This window comes from Cricetulus griseus, chromosome 6, assembly GCF_003668045.3.
Source record: "Cricetulus griseus strain 17A/GY chromosome 6, alternate assembly CriGri-PICRH-1.0, whole genome shotgun sequence".
Classification (NCBI taxonomy): domain Eukaryota; kingdom Metazoa; phylum Chordata; class Mammalia; order Rodentia; family Cricetidae; genus Cricetulus; species Cricetulus griseus.
Window position 1 is genome coordinate 11,335,125 of NC_048599.1, and position 17,027 is coordinate 11,352,151.

At 49.6% G+C, this 17,027-nt stretch overlaps 1 long non-coding RNA gene across 1 annotated transcript in view; it reads right to left on the minus strand.

Annotated features, from left to right (window-relative positions):
- The window catches only part of LOC107980139, a 16,356-nt gene extending 10,610 nt beyond the window's left edge, over window positions 1-5,746 (minus strand). Inside the window, exon 1 of the long non-coding RNA XR_003486756.2 lies at window positions 5,687-5,746. This is a non-coding gene — a long non-coding RNA (uncharacterized LOC107980139). The remainder of the gene's footprint in view (window positions 1-5,686) is intronic.
- Between the last annotated feature and the right edge of the window lie 11,281 nt (window positions 5,747-17,027).

The window sequence follows — 17,027 nt, forward strand, 5'->3', positions numbered from 1 at the left end:
GAGATCCTATGCCAAAGCACCAAGAAAACAAAACAAGCCTTTTGTCTCAGCATCCAGATCCATTCTGGCACAGCCCCTGCTAATGAGGGAGGGGCTGAGGACTGTCAAAGCCTGAGTGCTCCTTGAGGAAGTATCAGTTAACTCGGATCTGAGCATCCCTTTAGTCACTCACGTGTTTGTGTTGCTCTTGGTGCACACACCCGCCCGGTGCCGCTGTGGGGTAAACACACAGCACGTGTAATTACTCACAGTTGCAACACTTGGCTGTGGTGACCTGTGAGGTTACATTGTGTGGCTTCTGTGCTGTCCCTGTCATTATCTTAGAGTGTTCAACTTATAAACCAAGTAGGCTGTCAAGGAGCCGGCTGGTGACAGCTTATACACCTGTGTGTCATTTTTCCTTCGGCTTGATTTAATCTCCATTGTTTTGTTCAAAGTGGCTCCGGAGGGAATGACCTATCATTACACACCAGGCCTGGCTCCCTCTTGAGGATTTTTTTTTCACAGAGAGAGAGAGAGAGAGAGAGAGAGAGAGAGAGAGAGAGAGAGAGAGAGAGAGAGAACGGGAGGGAGGGAGGGATATTGATTTTATCTATTTATTTATAGACAAGGTCTTACTGTGTAGCCCTGTCTGGCCTGTAACTCACTGCACAGACCAGGTTGACCTTGAACTCACAGAGCTCCAGCTGCCTGTGCCTATTGAGTGCTGGGTTTAAAAGGGCATGCCACAGCACTTTCTTGTTTGTTTTTTGAGACAGGGTTTCTCTGTGTAACATCCCTGGCTGTCCTGGGTGGCACTTACTTTGTAGACCAGGCTGGCCTCAAGCTCACAGAGATCTATCTGCCTGCCTCTGATTCCTGAGTGCTGGGTTTAAAGGTGTGTGGCACTACCACCCAAACACAGTTGGGTTTTCTTTTTCTTTTTTTCTTTTTTTTTTTTTTTTTGCCACAGCACCTTTGAGATGGGGTTTTGTGCAGCTCAAGCTGACTTTGAATTCTTTTGGTCTCCTGTGCTGACATTACAGGGGTATGTCAATGTCACAGTCTTACCTGAGCCACCTCAATAGCTCCTTTCTCTAGTTTTTGTTTTGTTTTTCTTGGGACAGGGTTCTCTGTGTAGCTTTGAAGCCTGTCCTGGAACTTACCCTGTAGACCAAGCTGGCCTCGAACTCACAATGATCTGGGATTAAAGGCATGTGCCACCACCTGCCTGCTCATTTCTCTTCTTCTTCTTCTTCTTCTTCTTCTTCTTCTTCTTCTTCTTCTTCTTCTTCTTCTTCTTCTTCTTCTTCTTCTTCTTCCAGGCAGGGTTTCTCTGTGGCTTTGGAGGCTGTCCTGGAACTAGCTCATGTAGACCAGGCTGGTCTCAAACTCACAGAGATCCTCCTGCCTCTGCTTCCGGAGTGCTGGGATTAAAGGCGTGCACCACCGCCCAGCTCTCTGGTTCTTGAGGCAGCCCTTTTCCAGATACTTTTGAGGAGGCTGGAAACCCCTCTGTAGGCTAAGCTGGCCTCTAACTTGAAGTGATCCTCCTGCCCCAACCTATAAGTGCGGGACTGAAGCTTCAGATCACATGCTTGGTAACTTTGATGAAGGAGCCAAGCAATCAGCTTATAGGTAGACCCACCCAGGGGGGGACAGGGACAGTGCAGGTGAGGGGAGGTGAGTTGTTGTGTGCAGGGGGCACAGGGAGGGGGCAGGTTTACAAAGGGCACCTGGTACTATTCCTAGTTTTCTAAGTAAGTAGGGAGCAGTCTTCTCTTGACTTCCCTAAATCCCAGGAAATGCAAATTCTAGGTCCGAGCATTCCCGGGAAATGCAGTCCGTGCAAATGACACAGAAGCTTCTCTGCACTTCTGCATTTGTGTGCTTGGCATGTTTCTGTCCATGCGGGGCTGCAGGTGAAGTGTGAACATGAGTGTGTTTGGAGGGCAGAGATTGATGGCAGTGTTTCCCTTAATCTTCCTCCTTATTTTTGTATTTTATTTGAGGCAGAGTCTCCTTGTGTAGCCTTGGCTCTCCATGTAGACCAGGCTGGCCTTGAATTCACAGAGGTCCACCTGCCTCTGTCTCCTGAGTGTTGGGGTGAATGGCGTGTGCCATCACACCTGGCTAAATTTATTTTTATTTTAAAAACATACGAACCTGGTTCCTGCTGAGATCCCAGTGGGGGTGGGGTGGGGTCGGGGATAGGTGGGTGGGTGGGCAGACCCCTTTCCAGCCTCGTGTTTTTAGTCAGTTCACTTTACCTGCCCCTTTAAGGGCACCAGGGGCCCGGGTGAGCCTTCCTGACTCCCTGGCCAGGTGTGTTCCGCACTGCACCAGGGCTGCCGCCTTTAACCCCATTAGCAATTTCTCATTTTCTTCCCATGACGTTCTAAAAGTCCTTGACCCTTCACAGACCCTAGGCAGTCTAGATTTGTGACATTCCTGTCATTCTATTTCCAACCCTTAACATAGTGCCAGGGACTCAAATATTTCTTGAATGATCAGATCAGGTTCTGCCCCCACCTAATAGAAAAGACTTCCCTCAGCCTTCCACTGTCGTTTTAGGACCTGCTAGCACAGGTCTCCAGTGCAGTGGACAGCTCACTCCTCCACCCTGGGAACAGTGGTTCAAATACGGAGTAAGTGAATAGCGGCAGCCACCCTGGGAGCTCAGTGTCCTAGAGAGTGACTGAGGACACATTAGACACGATCCTTGTCCCTTCTCACCCCCCCCTTTTTTTTTGAATCTGGGTCTCACTATGTGCCACCTTCAAACCTCAGACTTAACAGCAATCCTCTCGCCTCTGCCTCCCAGTACTGGAATCACTGGAATGCGCTATCCTTGCCTAGTTTATTTTTCTTAATTAATTTTTGCCTTTTTTGTCATTGTTTAGCCGGGCGTTGGTGGCGCACGCCTTTAATCTCAGCACTCGGGAGGCAGAGGCAGGTGGATCTCTGTGAGTTTGAGGCCAGCCTGGTCCACCAAGCGAGTTCCAGGACAGCTTCCAAAGCTACACAGAGAAACCCTGTCTCAAAAAACAAAACAAAATAATAATAATAATAATAATAATAATAATAATAATAATAATAAAATTGTCATTGTTTTTGAGGTAGGGTTTTGCTATGTAGCCCTGGCTGGCTGGCCTCAAACTTGCATTGATCCTCCTGCCTCTGCCTCCCAAGTGCTGGAATCACTGCCATGCACCACACTTGGCCATGTTTTGAAGGAAGACATTTATTTGAGGTTGAGTTGGGAACACACACCTATCACTGAAGCAATGGGGATGAGGAGGCAGAAGGATCCTAAGTTCCAGGGCAGCCTGGACTACGTAGTCAGACCCTGTCTCAAGGAAACAAAACCAGGGCTAGGGGTGTAGTTTAGCAGAAGAACACTGGCCTAGCATGTGCAAAGCTCTGGGTTCGATGCCCAGCACCCGAAACAGACATCTGGAGTCTATCTCTTATGAGGAACTGGAGTAGGCTCTCATTCTTCTGTGCCTCAGTTTCCTCCTCACTTTGGTGGGACTGCTCATGCCCATGGGGGCTTGGAGGGGGCCAGGAGGCAGGCAATGCAGGGGGACTGAGCACCGAGCAGGCACCTCCAGTGGGAAGAGCTGGCTGGGGACACTGGTCAGATGTCCACTGTCGGTTGGAAGGTGGCTTAACGGAAAGCAGCGTGGGGTTGGTCCCGTAACGTAACCACACACTAGCAACACCAGACTCTCATTTCTAGCGCCATTACGAGGCATTTGTGCTTGGGATATAAATTATAAATCTAAACACAGGCAGGGTTTACCCCCCCCCCCACCCCAAGGCAGATTCCGAGAAGCCTGAAACCAGCCAATCCAAATAAACTGTGCACTGGCCTGTTGTTTCCAGAACCACATAAACCAGCAGGCTTTGAAGAAGGGCCTGGGAGCAAGCGCCCCACCATCAGAGTTCAATTTAGGCCGTGCATATTTGAGTGGTTTACTAGAAATCTGTGGCAAAGACAGGCATTCATGGTGGTGGTGGGGACACAACAGAAGTGTCGCACTGATCATGAAAGATGCAGCTGAGCCTCTCGTCAGAAACTCAGATCTCTTACAGAAGTCCTGCACACCAGGGGCCATTCAGATTCCTCAGCTGGCAGAGTCATCTCCGGAATGCAAGGCTCACTCTCCGTGGAATGTCAGGGAGATGACAGTCACCACGTGGAGAAACACAGGCCCTCCAGACGCCTCTAGAGAAGTCCCATGGGTGGTTGTGTGTGCAAACAGTTTACTTAAGTGGACTTGGCTTCTGCAGAGATTTAACTCTAGTAAGAGTTGGGGTGGGGGCATCATGGGGCTTCTCAGGCCTCGACCTCGGTTAATTGCCCCCTGACTGATAAGGTTCCCAGATTTCAAGGCTGCTTCATTGCTCTGCTAAACTGAAGCTTCTGGTCCAAGCCAGAGATGGACTTTGTCAATCAATCCAAAGGCTTTCTCAGCTCAGCAGAGCCTCCGGCCTCCAGGATGGCAGTCAGTTTGTCATGGGGGAGGAGCACGTCAGAAGGGCCTGGAGTGAGGCTCCAGAGGGGTCAGATGAGAGAGCACAGAGATGACAGGGGCTGATGCATTAGAACATTTATCTCCAGGGAGGACCAGGTAACCTGACGTGGTCAGAGCTGAAAGTAGCTGCCATTGATAAGGGTTTCCCCCCTGATCACTGTCTCCCAGGCCCTCCCCCACAGAGGTCCTTTTCACACTCTGATGTCTTTGTCATTCTCAGGACAGGGATAAACTGCAAAGAGCTCAAGCTAACCCGGTCACCATGTTTCTATCCAGCTTTCCCACATGAATTAGGCAAGGGACAATGCCAGGGCTTTTGACAATAAAGTTTTCTCCTCTCAGCTGTGGGGAGGTGAGAAAAAAGGCAATATTAAGGGATGGTAATGGTGATGTATATTTATTAATTAATTACATTTCCTTTTCTTTCTTTTTTTTTTTTTTTGGTTTTTCAAGACAGGGTTTCTCTGTGTAGCTTTGGAGCCTATCCTGGCACTCGCTCTGGAGACCAGGCTGGCCTAGAACTCACAGAGATCTGCCTGCCTCTGCCTCCCGAGTGCTGGGATTAAAGGCATGTGCCACCAACGCCCGGCTAATTACATTTCCTAGTTAATTTTTTTTGTTTGTTTTTTTGAGACAGGATTTCTCTGTAACTTTGGAGGGTGTCTTGGAACTTGTTCAATAAATAAAGTCTGGCCTCCTGTCTCTGCCTGTCTCTGTGTCCTGAGCGCTGGGATTAAAGGCGTGTGCCACCACTGCCCTGCATAGTTAATTTGTTACTTTGTGTTTGTAAAAAAGATTTATTTTATGCCAGACAACGGTGGTGCTCGGGAGGCATATGTGTGTAAATGTGTTGGCCTGAATGTGTGTCTGTGCATCAGGTGTGTGCAGGTGCCTCCAGAGGCCAGAAGAGGGCGTCAGATCCCCTAGAACTGGAGTTATGGGCAGTTGTGAGCTGGCATGTGAGCGCTGGGAACCAAACCTCTGTCCTCTACAAGAGCAAGTGCTCTTAAACAATGAGTCATTTCTCCAGCCCTTTTGGTGTTTTGAGACCAGATCTCAGGTAGTCAAAGCTGGTGTCTTAGAGTTTCGATTGCTGTGAAGAGACACCATGATCACTTATAAAGGAAACTCTTATAAAGGAAAACATTTAATTGGGGCTGACTTACAGTTTCAGAGGTTTAGTCCATTACTGTCATGGCCGGCAGCAAGGCAGCAGGCAGACTGACATGGTGCTGGAGAAGGAGCTGGGAGTTCTTAAACCTTGACTCACAGGCAACAGGAAATGGCCTGTCTCACTGCGCCTGGCTTGAGCATAGAAGAGCCCTCAGAGCCCGCCTGCTTTCTCCAACAAGACCACACCCACCCCAATAAGGCCACACCTCCCATTGGTGCTGCTCCCTTTCGTTACCGTTGCCATTCAAACCACACAGATGGAAAAAAAAACCAAAAAAAAAAAAAAAAACCAAAAAAACAAAACAACAACAACAACAAAACGCTGGGCGTTGGCACACCTTTAATCCCAGCACTCGGGAGGCAGAGGCAGGCGATCTCTGTGAGTTCTAGGCCAGCCTGGTCTCCAGAGCGAGTTCCAGGATAGGCTCCAAAGCTACACAAAGAAAACCTGTCTCGAAAAACAAAACAAAACAAAAAACAAAGCAAACAAACAAAAAAAAAACAGCAAAAACCCCCACACAGCTGGCCTGAAGCTTCTGATGGTCCTGCCGCTGTGCCCCCTCCATGGCCCACGTGCGGAATCACAGGTGTGTGCCTCTACACGCCACTTCCAATTTTATTTTGACAAATTTAAAGCCTAAAGGAAGTTGAAAGGATAGTATTTAAAATACCCATAGACTGCCGGGCGTTGGTGGCGCACGCCTTTGCACTCGGGAGGCAGAAGCAGGTGGATCTCTGTGAGTTCGAGACCAGCATGGTCTACAGAGTGAGTTCCAGGACAGCCTCCAAAGCCACAGAGAAACCCTGTCTCAAAAAACAAACAAACAAACAAAATAACCATAGGCCATTGGTGCACCAATTGTTGACATTTTGTCATGCTTGCTTCTTCTATTTTATCCCACAAATAAGTCTATTAAAAATGGCTGTTGGGTTGGAGAGATAGCTCAGTGGTTAAGAGCACTCACTGTTCTTACGAAGGTCCTGAGTTCAATTCTTACTGCTCACCTGGCAGCTCACAACTCTCTGATGCCCTCTTCTGGTGTGCAGGTGTACATGCAGGCAAAGTGCCCATCTACATAAGATACATGAGTAAATAAAAATTTAAAAATGAAATAAAAATATTGTAGAATATTATTTTAATTATGTAAGAACATGTTATATTTGATTTTGCTCTAGTATACTACTTTAACTGTGTAAAGATGTATTACTTTTGTTTATGTAGCATTTGTTTAACTATGTAAAGATGTATTGCATTTGTTTTATCTTGCCTACCTAAGGCACCTGACCTGATTGGTCTAATAAAAAGCTGAAAAGCCAATAGCCTGTCAGGAGAGGGATAGACAGGGCTGCCAGGCTGAGAGAATAAATAGGAGGAGAAATCTAGGCTCAAGAAAGAAAAGAAAGAATAGGAAGGAGGAGGAGGAAAGAATGAGGGAGCCACCATCCAGCAGACAGGAGAAGCAGTCAGAGTAAGATATACAGCAGGAAAGACAAGTGAAAAGCCCAAGGCAGAAGGTACATAAAGAGTAGTAGGTTAATTTAAGTTAAAATAGCTAGCCAAAAATGAGCCTAAGCTAGTCTGAGAATTCAAAATTAATAATAAGTCCCCATGTCAGGATTTGGGAGCTGGTTGGTGCCCCCCACCCCAAAAAAGTGGCTGTTTCAGCTGGGCATGGGGTGCAGGCCTTTAATCCCAGCTCTTGGGAGACAGAGGCAGGTGGATTTCTGTGAGTTAGAGGAGGCCAGTTTTTTTCTGTAGAGTGAGTTCTAGGACCATGTAGAGAGACCTTGTGCTATGGAATAATACTTCTGCACACTGTGAAAATGTGTTGCTCTCATTGTTAATAAAAAGCTGATGGGCTGATAGCTAGGCGGGAGTGTGGGGACAGAGGGGACGCTGGGAAGAAGGGCAGGGTCTGAGGGGTCTTGAGCCAGACAGGGAAGAAGCAACATGGGAAGTTCACAGATAAGGTAAAGGTGCCTCCTCGGGGCAGCACACAGATGGACAGAAATGGGTTGATTTAAGTTGGAAGAGCTGGATGGAGACAGCCTAAGCTATTTTTTTTTTTTTTTTTTTCCGAGACAGGGTTTCTCTGTGTAGCTTTGGAGCCTATCCTAGCACTCGCTCTGGAGACCAGGCTGGCCTCGAACTCACAGAGATCCACCTGCCCCTGCCTCCCGAGTACTGGGATTAAAGGTGTGTGCCACCAATGCCCGGCTTTTTAAAATTTTTTAGACAGGGTTTCTCTGTGGCTTTGGAGGCTGTCCTGGAATTAGCTCTTGTAGACCAGGCTGGTCTCAAACTCACAGAGATCCATTTGCTTCTGCCTCCCAAGGGCTGGGATTAAAGGCGTGAGCCACCGACGCCCGGCTAGGTGGATCCATTTTTAAACTTTAAAATATTAAAGATAGGAACCCACAGATGGCTCAGTGGATAAAGGTACTCACCACCAAACCCAGTGACCTGAGTTCAATCCCCAGGACCTGTAAGAACTGATCCTGACTTCTGAATGCACACTGTAGCATTCAGATAGATACACATGTGCACACATATATACATACACACATGCACACACACACACACACACACACACACACACACACACACACACACACACGCAGCACAATAAATGAATACACGTACAAAGGGAGCGTGTCCATAGCAGATATAATTCTGGTCCACTTGATTTCTCCTAGATTCTGTGTGTGCAGGGAGGGACCTAAGCCTAGGGCTGCTGTTTCTATACTAACTCTCTCTTTGTTAGGAAGAGAAACTAACCAGGCTCATAGAAGTGTGAAAGACAGGGTAGACTGAGCACTCGGTGTCAGCATGGGTCCCACCCCGATGGGACTCCCCCACAGGAAAACACCGTGCCATCTGGTTATGCTGGGAACCAGAGGACAGAGTCAGAGCAGGCACTGGGGAGCATGCCATTTGTCTATTTGTCTTCTATGGTGACAGGGCTCCTACCATCAGCAGGTATTTGCCCAGTGCAGAATGGGACAGCGGCCCCTGGAGGAGCCCCGTGATATCACAGAACAAACTCAGCAAACACTGGGCAGTAAAAGTGATAGGAAGAGGATGCCACGCTGAAGCTGGCTGTCTCAGGGCCTTCCTGTGACCTCTGAACTTGCACTCAAGTTCCATCAAATGCTCCCCATGGCTTATGAGCTTGAGAAGATGACGTTGCTGAAACTGAGCTACCGCCCAGCACAGAACCTTGTGATTGGTGAGTACCCTAGGACGCTCAGCCCCTGGGGGTGACCAGTTGCTGTTAAACCTGGAAGACTGTCAGCCTGTGGTGGCTCACTGTTGCTCAGGTCCCTGAACACCCTCTCAGTGTGATTCAAGCTAGAGGTCACAGAATTCCAAGGTGAAGTTGGAGCCTAACGCTTGCCTTGAATTTTTTTGTAAAGGTTTATTTATTTTATTTTATATTTATGGGTATTTGCCTGCATGTATGTATGCGTACCAAGAAGAAGCATTTCAGCTTGGTTTGCAGTTATTCGGGGCTTCTTTCTGGCCTCATCTATTTATTTTAATCATGTTTCATTTCATCACGGTGTTAGGGACATCCTACACAGTCAAAATTACACTAGCTGGTCACCAGGCCACACAAGGCAGTCCAGCTTCTTGGGAGGCTCACTTGAGTCCAGGAGTTCAAGGCCAGCTTGGAAAACATCTAAAGACCTTGAGATAGGTTTCATGTAGCCCAGGCAGGCCTCAAACTTGCAATGTAGCTGAAGATGTCCTTGAACTTCTGATCCTCCTGCCCCCACCTCCCTAGGGCTAGAATTACAAGTGCCCACCACCATAATCCTCGGCTTTTCTGTTTTAGAGACATGGTCTTATGTACCCCAGGCTGGCCTTGAGTTCCTGGTTTTCCTGCCCTAGCTTTTTTGTTTTGTTTTGTTTTGTTTTGTTTTTCCAAACAGGGTTTCTCTGTGTTGTTTTGGAGGCTGCCCTGGAACTCGCTCTGTAGACCAGGCTGGCCTCAAACTCACAGAGATCTGCCTGCCTCTGCCTCCTGAGTGATGTTATTAAAGGCGTGAGCCACCATGCCAGGCTCTGCCCTAGCTTCTTGAGTGCTGGGATTAGATGTGTGAGTTGTCATTCCCGCTTGAGTCCCCTGTGTTAAAAACATAAAATGGAAGTCGGGGCTTGGTACTGTTGTCCTGTAATTCCAGACATTTGCTACTCTGGAGGCTGAGCCAGGAGAACAAGTTCAAGGTTGGCCTGAATCACAGAGTGAACTTGAGGTTTAAGGTTCATCTGGGCAACCAGGAGAGATCCTGTCCCCAAAAGTGAGAGCACTTGCCTGTCATGTGGGAGGCCCACACACTGCAAAAAAGAGACTTAATCAATTGACTAAATCCATTAAATCAAGCAACTTAAGAACCATCATGTGTTCCTGTTGTGTGTGTGTCCACACTCACGTTTGCAGGTGTGCACATGTGAGTGAAGACAGAGGACCAGTGTCCTGCCTCAGGGGCCATTCACTCTCTCATTGGCCCGGAACTGCCATGTAGGCTGGGCTGGCTCCCAGCCAGGATCATTGCCCTCCTTCCCAGGGCAGTGCTACAGGAGGTTGTTACTATACTTTCTGAAGACTGAGCCCAGGTCCTAATGTGTGTCTTGCAAGCTCTTTCCCCACGGAGCCACCTCCTTAGCCCGTCCTGGGGCCTTCACTCTCAGTAGAGTGTCTTAGAGGCTGTGGCTGTGGTCATTCTGCAGGAACAGTTTCGGTTGTTGCTTCAGGCAGGGTCTTGCTATGTAGTCCAGGCTAGCCTTGCAGGCCACAGCATCCATCGAAGGGTTGCCTACTGCCCTGTAGTCCAACTCACTTCCATTTTATTAAACTGGCTGTTATGTAACAGCTAAAGTCAGTGACTCTCCATTTCCTGTACCAACATTCGTGTATGAGTGTGTGTGTGTGGCTACATACATGTGTATATGTATGTATGTGTATACATATGTATATTTGTGTGTACATGTGTATATGTGTATGTACATTCATGTGTGTATTGTACATGTATGTATGTGTGACGTGCGTATATGTATGTATTGTGTATATGTGTGTATTGTATATGTATGTATGTGTGACATGTGTATATGTATGTATGTGTGTGCATGTGTATGTGTATATGTGTGTATGTGTACTTGTGTGTATGTGTGTGTGTCTATATGTATGCATGTGTGTGTTCTGCTGTTTGGAGATGCTCATTCTGCTGTTCAAAGTTCCTGCCAAGCTGGGTGTGACAGATGGCTTGAATCTGTCATCCTCTTCTACAGTGAATTCGAGGCCATCCTGGGCTACTTGAGACCTTGTCTCAAAAGAGAAAAGAACACAAAATTCAAAAACCCCGAATTGCTGGCTGCCAAGCCAGACAACTTGAGTTGGGTCCTGGACCCACGTGATGGAAGGAGAGAGCTGGCTCCCCCAAGTGTGTTCTAGCATGTGCTCTCTCCCCAAGAGTGAGTGAGTGAGTGAGTGAGTGAGTGAGTGAGTGAGTGAATGCAAAAGGCAACTGACAAGACAAAAAAACTAAAGGGGTCTGCAGAAGCTGGGACCCTCCCTTTGCCCCCCCTGGCCCCGCCCCGCCAAGCGCGGTGGGGATCCCCTGCTGGGAAACCGGGGCAGCTCAGACTTGTCCCAAGCAAAGGCTAGGGCCTGAAGGAGGCAAAAGACAGAAGCTGGAGGGAGGGAGCCGGTCCCTGCCTGTGAGTGATTAGCTGCAGCCCCGCTGCCTCTTAGTAAACAGAAACTTCCAGGCGTCCCCTCCGCTCCCTCCATCGGGGCCACGAGCCTTGCATGGACTTAGAATCAGCCGAGATGGGAGTAGGAGGTGGCCTCCTGCAGCTACGGCAGGGGAGTGTCCGTGCATCGCGGTGACACGAAGGGCCAGCGCGGCATCCGGGGGCGCAGGGCCGGGGCTGGAGGCTTCCGGGAACCCTGGTCCCTCGGCCGCTGCACCCTGACACCCGCCAGATAAGCTCTATCGCAGCGGCCAGAGCTGGGGACAGCCGGATACAGGGGCCACCGAGTGCATTCCCAGAACCAGCACTCGCGGTGGCCAGCGGGCTGCGGGGAGCTCCGCCCGCCCGCGGACAGTGACAGCCAGCCGGCGCAGGACCGACCGGGGCTCGGTCCCGGAGGTGCAGACCGGCTCCAAGGTGAGTGTCAATTCTGTCCCCTGGAGGCTGGCGCGTGCAGGTAGAGAGGGGAGGGGCCGCATCCTCGAGCTCACTTAGAGCACTGCGGCCAGGAGAGGGAGTCTGGATCGCAGCCGAGATAACATTGCTGTGTAGCCTTGGGCAAATTCTTTTCCCTCTCTGGGCCTCCCTGTGTCCCTTTCCATCTTTAAACAGAGTGGTTATCCGGAAGATCTTTAAGGGGCTCTCGGATGACACTAGGTCTCAGGCATAGTGCGGGGCACTGTTGGAGAGGGTTGCTACGGTAATATTTAGGGAGTTCCAGGGGTCCCCCTTCCTGGTACAGGGCGTGTCTCTTTACCCCTCCCCACTTCTTGTATGCAAAGTTTGAGAGAGATGGAACGACTTGTCTAGGTCACACAGCCCATCAGTGCCATCGATTAGCAACCGAGCCGGGTCTTTATTCCAGGCGTGGGGTGAGGGGAGGAAATGTGGACAGAATAGACTATCTATTGCAGAGCAGGCAAGCAGCCCCGGTTCTTCAAGCCACCTTCAGCTGTCAGGAAGGCGATGCTCGCACTAGCTGGGCCAGGCGCTCTCTGCTAGGAGGACAGTGCCCATTACCAGCACCTCACCTTGCTGCCTAGAGGGTCCCCATGGACTTGAGAGCAAGAGGGTTGTCGTCAGGGGTGGGAGGGAGCTGGGGGTGGGGTGGGGAGTGTGGCTCATGCCTTGACTAGGTTTTGTTCCAATTTTATTTTGCCTTTTCAAAAATCTGTTTTAAATCATTCTGGGCCCCCGCACGCAGCTCTTCTGGACAAAACAGAATTGTGAAACACACCAGCACTTTCCACACGCCTCCCCTGGGGGGAGTCTCGTATTAATACCAGGGCAGGCTATTTGCATATCCCTCTCTGCTGCCGCTGCTCCGGCTGGCAGTGGTGAGGGAGTGGGTTGTAGACAAAGTTAGCTTGGGCACTGGGGAGGAGGCTCAGTTACATTCCAGGGCCAGGAAGTCCTCAGCAGCGTGGCTGGCAGGTGGGAAGCCCCCAGGGCCAGGCTCCCAGCCAGAGGTGAAGGTTCCAACACCCAGATGGGGCCTGTCTTTCTTCCTTTGGAATGTTCCACTGGGCAGCAGCCCTGGGGTGAACCCATGCCTCCTTCCCATTCCAGGTGGGCTCAGAACTCCCTGCATTGAAGGTAAATGGAGGCTTGAGCCATGGTCCGAGGAACCCTCAGTCCTAGGAAACCTGGTTTTTGTGACTTTAACAAATGCTTCTCTTAGCCTTAGTTTCCTCATCTGCGAGACAATGGGTTTATTTGAGGAACTCTCTCCTTACTGTAGTTTGGATTCTGGGACTCTGGGCAGGAGCATTCCCATGGCAGGAATACTGTAGGACAGGACAAGGCCTGGATCTCCTCCCCAACCTGTGAGGGTAGGGAGTGGGGGAGGGAGGTGGGGGTGAGAGGGGGGGTGAAGGCTCGGCGAGTACTTCCAGTCCAACGTCCTGTTCCACAGGTGTCTGGGAATGGGGATGTGTAGGGAGAATTCCAGTGCAGTGGGCCAGTGGGGTGCCAGCAATGCAGGTGGGTTTGGAGATCTGGCTACTAGCCCATCAGGTGCAGGGCAGGCTTGGAGGCTGAGTCCTCAGGGCTGAACAGCCCGGGAGGTTGACAAGATGAATGTTGCTGCCTGGGCTTCTGCTTAGTGATTTCACCCATAGGTCTCAGAGCTTCTGTTGTGGTTCCCAGAGATGGAGCTAAGGCACCAGTCTTGAGAAGGCAAATGCCTCTACTGCTGAGTGCTCCAGAGCTCACCCCACAGGACTTTTTTGCCTTGTGGTTCCTTCACAGGGGTAGGAAGCCTTGCTGAAAAAGCCTACTCTCAGACTCTTAGGAATTGGGTGAGAACTGGTTGCAGAACTCAGAATTATGTAGACTCACCATAAATTCTGTTTAAACCAGGTAACAAGTACACAGAGCTCATCGCTTCCGGTTTTCACTTGTGGTGGTGGGGACCGACCCTGGGCCTTGCATACCGCAGGCAGGTACTCTGCCTCTTGGTGCTTTGAGATAGTCTTACCAAGTCTGACCGGCCTCAGACTCACAGTCCCTCAGCTGACATTACTGGCACACAGGTCACTACACCCAGTTTATGTGGTGCTGGGGCTTTGTGCACATTAGGCAAGCACTCTGACAACACCTACCTACCCCCCCTTTTTTATGTGTGTGAAAGTTTTGCCTGTAGGTATGCTGTATGTACCACATACATGTCTGGTGTCCTCAGAGGCCAGAAGAGGGCACTGGATCTTGGATTCCCCTAGAACAGGAGTTACAGACAGTTGTGAGCCTCCATGAGGGTGCTGGGAATTGAACCCTGGTCCTCTGGAGGAGCAGCTGGTGCTCTTAACCACAGACTCATCTCTCTGGCTCCCCAGCCAATATTTTTTTTAAAGATTTTATTTATTTATTGTGTATACAACATTCTGTTTCCATGTATATCTGCACACCATGTATATCTGCACCAGATCTCATAACGGATGGTTGTGAGCCACCATGTGGTTGCTGGGAACTGAACTCAGGTCCTCTGGAAGAGCAGTCGGTGCTCTTAACCACTGAGCCATCTCTCCAGCCCCCCAGCCAATATTTTTGAAACCTTTTTTTTTTTTTTTTTTTGGTTCTAGGAACAAAGCCAGGGCTTCAATTGTGCTAAGTGTGTAGTCTGTCACCGAGTCATGTCCTGGTCCCTCACAGCTCACTGTATCATTTCCAAGCCGGTAAGATACACCCTACCACATTTGAATGGCAGGAACATTGAAGGGTGGCAGGTCACCGTACAGTCCTTCCCAATTCCATTTCAGCAATTTCATCTCGGAAGTTTGAAGTTGGCTTTGGTAGGAAATTTCCCAAAGGCCCAGTCCAGTGGTTGCTTTGTTATTCTGTCTGCTGCTGGGTTAAGTGGCCAGTGTTAAGGGCTTTCCTCAAACACCAGTTCTTGCCTCTGCCTTCTTGATGCCAGCTGCCCAGGTAAGGGGCTGCCTACATCTTGGTGGCCCAGTGAATCCCCACATGCTGTTGTTTGAGGTACAGGCACTGCCCCCCAGTATTCCTGAAAACCCACACTCCTTCACTCACTGTCCATGTAAGAGTCAGGGTAAGAATTGCCAAAAAGGTTCCATGCAAATGAACTGATCATTTGAAATCTTCAGAAAAGTAGATGTGATGTCCCTGCTCCAGCCTCCTGAGGGCCAGGACAAGAGCACATGCTTGGCTATGGAAATCTATTACTGCTACTATTATTATTTATTTTTTAAATATGCTGTTTTGCTTTTGCTTGAAATGGGGTTTCTCTGTGTAGCCCTGGCTGTCCTAGAACTCACTCTGTAGATCACACTGGCTTCAAACTCAGAGAAATCTGTCTTCCTCTGCCTCCGGAGTATAGGGACTAAAGTCATGCATCATCACACTTGGCTATAAATATTTCTTTCTTTTCTTTTCTTTTTTTTTTTTTTTTGATTTTTAAGACAGGGTTTCTCAGTAGCTTTGGAGTTTGTCCTGGAACTAGCTCTTGTAGACCAGGCTGGCCTCGAACTCACAGAGATCTGCCTGCCTCTGCCTCCTGAGTGCTGGGATTAAAGGCGTGCGCCACCGATGCCCGGCAATAAGTATTTATTTCTATTTGTGTGTCTGTATGCTTTGCCTGCATGCATGTCTGTGTACCACATGTGTGCAGTGCTCAAAGAGGCCAGGAGAAGGCATTGGAGGGGTTGAGTCTCTGGAACTGGAGTTACAGATGGTTGTGAGCTGCCATGTAGGTGCTGGGAACTGAAGCTGGGTCCTCTAGAAGAGCAGCCAGTGCTCTTAAACACTGAGCCATCTCTCCAGCCCCTGTAAAATTTATTTTTATTAGTAAAGTATATGATACACATTCTTGATAGCCATACACTGCTGTGTGTGTATGTGCGTGCCCGCGTGCATGGTTTGCATGAACAGAGCCCTGGGAGCTGACTTATAAGTCTTTGGCACCACATCACAGGCTCCCTGAGGTACACACCACTGCCCAGGGACTCAGAGATCTTGTCACCGACGGGCCTCTACCTTCCTGGAGTTTCAGACACAAGCCCTGGCTTCTTTCTTTCACTGAAGAACAAACAACCAAACCTGCTGTCTCTGCCTCCAGCCCTGGTGTGAGAACAGGGGACACTATGCCCAGGGTCAACATCTAGGCTCCTGCCAGGGCGCTCAGAAGGGGGAAAAACACTTTGTTCACTGCACCCTTGGTCTTTGCATCTAGCCTTTTGCACCTGTGGTTCTTGCATCTTTGGTCGTGCCCCCTCTGTATCTGGAGGAGATCCATCACAGGACCTGTCAGTGACAGCTTCTGGTTAATTCTATGACATTTCAGATCTTAATCTTGCCAGCCTTTATTTCCCCGGTGCACAGAATGACAGTACTAATAGAAACAATGTCTTGGAACAATTCAAAGGAACAGCTAAGCCAGCCCTATAGAGGAGTTAAGACAGCCTTCTATTTTTAGAAACTCTAGGAGCCAGGTGGGCCCTTTCCAGCCGCCCTGGAGCCGGCCAGAGCAAGGAAAATCTTTCTCACGCCCAAGTCCCGCCTCTCCTCCTGCCCAGCCAACGGGGAGGCCCAGGTGGGGGCATTAGCTAAATTGTGTGGCTGTGATGGAGGAGGGGAGCCAGGACCGCAGTGATTTAAAAAGGCTAAGAGTGCGCCATGTTTTATTGTTTGGTGTGGTAGGAAGTGTACAGAGGAGGCATGTGACCGTCTGGGCGAGAGGGCATCCTAAATGTTCCTGTGGCTTCCCCGAAAAATCCTCAGGACTCTTGCGCTGCGCCTGGTAACCTGTATGAAGTCAGGTGCCTCTACCTGCGCGTTCTTCCTCCTAGCCTGCCCCCCACCCCCACTTTCTTTTGGAACTTTGCAACTGCAGGCTGGGCGGGATATAGCTCAGGGGCAGAAGGCTTGCCTAGCCTGTGTGGGCTCTGGATTTCATTCCCAGCACCACATGCTCGATTGCACGTCTGAGCGCACCCTGAGATCACTCTGCCCACGGTCCATACCTCTTCCTTTCGCTTGACCGTGCATCCTGGATGTTCTTCACATCCAGATTTGAATGTTCCGGCCTGGTGAGATGGTTCAGTGGGTAAAAGTGCTAG